Here is a 6,828-nt window from a genome sequence, read left to right on the forward strand (position 1 = left end):
ATTTTGACCTAAATTTGATTGAAGAAATGTCCTTCATTGAAGTGTTGTATCACTTTGCTTCACAGAGAACCTCTGCTTGCATTTAGTGGCCCACTGTAGGCAAACAGCAAGAAGCAGAAATTGATCAATCATGTAATGCAAATGTCAGTAAACAATTGCTTGCCATCCAAATAGGTGTTACATAATAGATAGTACTGCTCCTTAGAATCCACAACAATAAAAAGAAGAAAAAAAATTGTTAACAGTTGCTACGCTTTGTAACTTTAGTGCAGGCATACCTAATTGATTAACATTTGATTAACTTTCCTAATAAATTAAAATTATTTTAGCTCCCACTGGCTACAGAAACAACATTCACTATCACTGTTATCCAAAACAGCATCTGAAGAAAAAAATGATCTAACAAGTTCTAACAAATTGGAGAAGTCTGAATAACCTCTTGTCATTTCTCATTAGTTTCCAGCACAGGGATGGTGAAGCGTGACCCACAGCAGGTTAGGGCAGCCTGGTCCTTCCCAACTCATAGACCTCTTTAGAAGAGATATTGATGATGTTCGGGAGGAGGCTTTACTAAATGAGCTTTAGCAATGAGCTGGAAAATGAGTAATGTTCCCTGGGTGAGCCCATAGTATTCGGGCCTGAATCTGCAAGCCTAGCCTGCCTTCTATGACTGAGAGGGATAGAACACATTCATGGGCATGTGTATGCATGGGGGTGTTCTGAGCGGGCATAAATCTGAGCAAAAATGTCATCTTTTTGACAGATATGAAAAAAAAAAGCACATTTCCTATCATCTCCTGATGTCGTGCCTGAACACTGGTGTAGTTTCAGCTACTAGGGAAGAATAATACAACGGCAGACCCAGTCGGAGCTGAAACTGAGTAGCACTGGAAGACCATTTGGGAGAAAGAGGTAACGCACAACCCCAACACCAAGTAGCTGGTGGAACTAAAAGAGGCCACAGCAACTTTCCAGAACAAGAACGGGAACTGGAATGAAGAGCTGGACAGCACCAGGCCCTAATATGATCCACACCTACTGACAGGAAAAGAACAAATACATGGGATACTAACAGCAGATACTAATCCAGACTGGCTAACACAAGGCAGAGCAGTCCTGATCATGAAGGATCCTCACAAGGGTACAAGCCCATCAGTCTACCAGCCAATCACCTTACATGTCAGCCTGCTTTGATGGCAAACCTTTCTGGTTCCTTGGTAGAGTCATCTCCAGCACATCACCCCTTTTTTACCCACATCAACTGTTTATGAATATACACACTCATGACTGAAGTCTAGAAACCATTGACATCACCTAATGCTGGGTTTCCTCCATTGAGATGCTCTGTCAGGGCTTCCATACTATCCATCCAGAAGTGCATTAGTGAAAATCGGACACTGATGTTGGATGAGAAGGCCTGGCTTGGAGTCTCCGGTCTAATTCATCCCAAAGGTATTCTGTCGGGTTAAGGTCAGGACTCTGTGCAGGCCAGTCTAGTTCTCACAATCCAATCTCACTCATCCAGGTCTTTATGGATCTTGCTTTGTGGTCCATATGTTGGAACAAGAAGTGGCCATCCCAAACGGTTCCGCTAACGTTGGGATCATGACAAAAATGTTTTGGCATGCTGAAGCATTAAGAGCTCCTTTCACTGGAACTAAGGAGCTGAGTGCAATTCCTTAAAAACAACACCACACAAAAACCGTCCTCCACCAGACTCTTTCATTATGCCAAGTATCTGACTGCACTTTGGTACTGTGCAGTCAGACAAGTACTGTTCCCTGTGCAATCCCAATCTTCATACCAGCTGCTTGTTAGTGTTAAAGCTGATTTACTGTATTTTGTTTTTAAAGATAGTGCTCTGCATTGTGGCCAAATCTCCATTTTGGTCTTGTTTGGCCAAAGGACGCTGTTCCAATAGTCTGGCAGATGTGGTTTGTTCACATTTGCCACATCTGCCAGAATCAGCTCAAGGCATAAGTAAACCAAGTGCCGGCCAAGGGCCACTGTTACCACTGGTCGTGGCCTCACGAGAAATTAACTTTAGAAGTATTTCTTCACAAGTTATTATTATTGGTATTTTTTGCATATGTGAGTGATGATTCATCTATTATTAAAAGTTTGTTATTGCACAAGAACATGGTATTATGATAAAAGACCACTGATGGAGTAGTGATTTGTAATGCCTCTTGCTCTAAGCTCAGAGCTCCACTGATAATTCGTTCAACCATGCATGCAGAGCGAACATCCAAAGAACACGGTGAAGGCCAAACAATGTTGCAAAAAAAGGATATATCCTTCAGGGCCAGAGAAAAAAGAGGAAAACAGAGGAAGAGGAGAAAAATGGCAAGATAAAGGCCCTCAAGTTAGAAAGTGCCTGTCTTTATATCCTGAACATTTTGATCCAACTGGCTGGGTGTAGCCTGTAATAGCAAATTAGCTAGCTAGTTTATAACCAGATATTTTCTCTTTTAAGTGCTTGGTTAAACAAACATCTTTGCTTAATATTTATTTGCTTTAATAAATTAGTTATAGATTGAGAGATATTCTTTCCACTAGTTGTTTGCTGCAGAAAATAGTCATTTATGTGAGTAAATAGCCATTTCTTACATCAACATGGGCATAAGTTATATGAAACTTCCCCAGGAGCGGTGTTGAACTATCTTGGAGGCATATATCAAAGTGGACAAGAAACACTTCATGTATAAAGGATAATTTAAACCATGGAGTACTGGGTTGGTTGGTTAGATGTGGTCAATAGACTTATTAGACATTAGTTTTGGTTAACCAGTAATGGAACCGATAACTTGGTGGGATATAAGGACACTAAAACAAAAAATATGGTTTACAGTTTATACTTTAAAATTTATACTGCAGTGAGTTGTATATTAAGAAATCAAGTTATGGGTTCTGCTACTAGTTGGCTAACATAAAATAGTGTAAGTCTGTTGTCTGCAACCAGCCAACCAACCCAGTGATATCTGTACTGGATTTTTCTTAAATCCAGCTACACTGATGGTGTAGCATACATGTGAGTTTTTGAGATAAGGGCTCAATAGTGTAAATTAGTCTTTATACATGTAGTATTTTATGTCTACTTTAGTTAAAATGATTTTTTCTGTAAGTTTGCAAACCTGTTGTCTGATTCCATGACCTTTATCACTGTGGATTACAATCAAATAAGAAGATTTAAAAATGAAATAAGTTTATAGTAGGTGTATGAATAAAAGTTATCAGTATCAGTAAAATCAGTACCAAAAACAGTAATAGAAATAAAACCTAATTTCGCTCACGACGACATGGAGGCTTGGGCGAGCTTTTTCCTGGCAACCCTGGCAAACCAGCTACAGTTGCTCAGACTTCATCTCATTATACTATCATGAACTTTCAAATTCTAAATGAGTCCTGTAGAGTCTGCGATGTAGCTCCAGGGATTTTTGCAATTTTTCTGAACTTTGCACAGACTGATAGGCAGCAACAATTCTCAATCTTTAAAATCATTGGTTTTCTCCTCTTTGCATGGTGTTAACATACAGTTGAATGCACCAGACCAGAAAACAATCAAAACATCTGCTTTTATAGAGGTGCTCACAGTTGCTGATGAGCCATTACTCAAGTGCATTTGATTAGCAGCACCAGGCTACAGGAATTGGGTACTTAGCTTTACACACATTTTCTTAGATTCTGTATGACCCTCTGTATTCTTATTTGTCACTATGTATTGACCCCTGACTTTTTTCATTTTCTTCCTTGCATCCTCTTAGACTGGCACTGACTAATGGCATTGGCTAGTCCAAAAGACAAGCAATAGTGTGTTCTACAGTGTTCCACTATGGGTTGTTTGTACACTTAATGTTTCTAGGTTAGTTTTTATTTTCAGACTGTTTTCATAATTTACATCTATTGTGAATAAAGTATGGGTTTTTGAGACTTGCAAATAATTGCTTTCTGTTTTTACTTATATTTTACATAGCATCATAACAATTTTAGAATTTGTATTTAGGTTTGTATTTATAGTTGCTCAATTTATACAGTACTGTGAAGCACTCCGCATGCTGAAAGGTATAGCAAGAGCATAGAATTTTGTTGTGTCTTAAACAAATCTCAATATGTAATGAGCTAGGACTGGTAGTATGTCGTCCTGTATGAACAAAATTTTGGATGGCAGTAGGGCGGCTGGTGATGGTACCTATGCAACACCAATCTTTGTAACTATGTAGATACGTTTATGTTTCCTAACAAGAATGCAATCCATGTTGTCAAATTGGTCCTTAAAGGTTGCAGTCAGTTGCATTCTCCATTCCCTGACTCTTCCATAAGCTTTCTTGGAAGTGAGCGCATACTCTGGTTTCCTTTGTTAATAACTGCATAACTCATTTAACTGTATGTCAAGTGATTGATTTGAACAGAATTAACAGCATTCCTTCTTTATTTATAAAGCCAGGAAATAAATGTAACAAACAATTAATGTTATTGTGAAATTGAATAAATGTATTCTTCTAGTAAGGGTTGTGATTTTATACCAGGTCATATTTGCATTAAAAAAAATCAGGTCTATATTCAATATGCTTTAATTTTTCACTTTAAACATTGGAAAAATGTTTAAGCTGAGAAAGAACTTGGCCATTTCATGCACTCTACCATCTATCAATTGCTGTCTAGTTGACGCTGAATTCAAACCTCCCAGGAGTAGTCATCCAGATCAACAGTACTGTATTCTTTTCACTTTATTTCCTGAAATCATATCAGACTCAGTGGTGAGAAAAGAAACACTCCCGGTTAAGTGTTGCCCTCCTCCTGCTTCCTTTCTCTCTTCATCTTCCTCTTTCTTGCAGCCTTGTCTCCAATCCACCATTATTAGTGCTTTCAATACTCCAGAGGGCAAACAAACTTTCAAAAAATTCCCCATAACCCACCAAGCGTAGCCCATTTTGCTCTCCATGCAATTAACTGAGCCAACATTTACAATAATATGATTACAGACACTTTGGCAAAGTCATGGGGGGAAACGCAGGGCATATTAGGTATCAGCAAGGGGTTGATCGTAATGGTCGCGTTTCCTGGAGACTCACATTTTCTTTTGCATGCAATAGTGAGAGCCACTAAATTCTCCTCAGGCAGTAAAAACCAATGCACTGGAACCATGATAACAAACACAGCCAACCACTTTCTTTCTCATCACTCTTATTTTCTTTCTTTTACTTTGGGGCCTTATTTTGTACTTCTTTTTTTACTCTGTACCCTTCTTCTTAACTCCCACCCACCCATCCTCACCCCAGTCCCAACGCACCCCTAAATTAATTAAGTCTTTCACGGCCATGTAATTAGGAACATTAGCAAGTCATAAACTTGCCACAAGTCTTGAAATTATGTGCTGGCCCTCAGCAATTTGTTTGTAATTCCTTTTTCATGAGACAACAGCACCACAGGGTCCCATAGATCTTCCAAGGGCCCCCACTGTGCCCCTCTTGCAGCCACGACAGGCAGGACAAGAGGGGTCCTTACTAGGATGAGAAGGGGACCACATGATACCCAGGCTGGCTGGCTGGCAACCATCGTGCTTGCACTCAAAAGACCTCTTCAAGCAGCCAGACAAAGAGTTTGTTGGCTGCCATCTTTGAAAGACAAAGAACCCACCAACATAATTAATTCATATTCTTGAGTATATTTAAAAAGTAATACAAATCTGTGTTGTTTCCAGCCCGAGCGTGTTAGTGATGTTCTATAAACAGTTTGGCATCCTGATGCTGCCATTCCCCTCTCCTTACTCTTCAGACTGATGTTTATCAGACATTATCAGTATTTGCTTGGTGCACTGCAATCTTGAAAGACCTGGAGAGATCACTCTAAAACACTGGGGAAAAAAACTGTCCAACAGTCTAAGAAATATCAAAATATTTCCTTCTTTTTTGTGGCTTCCACGCTGAAAATGTATAATTTAATACACATGATATATGCCTTCTATACTGAGCTAGAGTCCTGTACTTCAAATACTGAACATTATCCAGTATATGTTGCTGTTGAAGATACCAAATGTGTTCAAAACATGCCATAGATGCTCCTTTTGCCATTTTTTCTTTGCAGTCAGCTTCATCTTGTCAATGTTAGCCTTTCTAATGGAGAAAACACTGCTGATCAGTATACTACTATAAAGTTTTTTGTAAGTTAATACAACTTGTTTCTATCAAAAAACTACACCTGACATTTTTTTAAAGTATATCTTTAGTCAAAATAATATTGATATTTTCACTTGCAAAATGAGCCTCTCTCCCTGTGCAAGTGCACACATCAAAACATTGGGGTAGGCACATTTTTGCACAAAACATAATACTTGTTACATTACTTTTTTCCAGAACATGGCCTTGGTTTCAGTGTCACATAATTTTAGTTTAACCACATAAACATTAAAGACATACTCACATGTTAAAAGTTCCTATCCTGAGAAGGACATAGCGCTCTGTTTTTTGATTTTGAAATATTAAAATAAAACCGACAGAAAAAGATGAAAACCAGCCCAAAGAGCATTTCACAGAGATTACCAAATGGATTTTATGTAGAAACCAGGGGGTAGAAAGTAGGGCTATAATGCCACATCACTGCTCATCATTACTTTTCTTACCTATTGAAGAGCTTCTATAATTGTTTGATATGCTGTCGCAAGTCTAGAAATCATGTGCTGGGTGTATTTGAACACTTTATATTGCAGTTTGCACTTTATCATCATGGCCTTGGCCTGGCTTGCAATAAAAGTAAGAATGATATTCATTTGGCCACTTCTCCAAAGTTGTAGACTGCGCTACCATTTTCAGTCAGCTCAAGTGCGGAGGG

The sequence above is a fragment of the Oreochromis aureus genome, linkage group 14 (genome assembly GCF_013358895.1).
Source record: "Oreochromis aureus strain Israel breed Guangdong linkage group 14, ZZ_aureus, whole genome shotgun sequence".
Classification (NCBI taxonomy): Eukaryota; Metazoa; Chordata; class Actinopteri; order Cichliformes; family Cichlidae; genus Oreochromis; species Oreochromis aureus.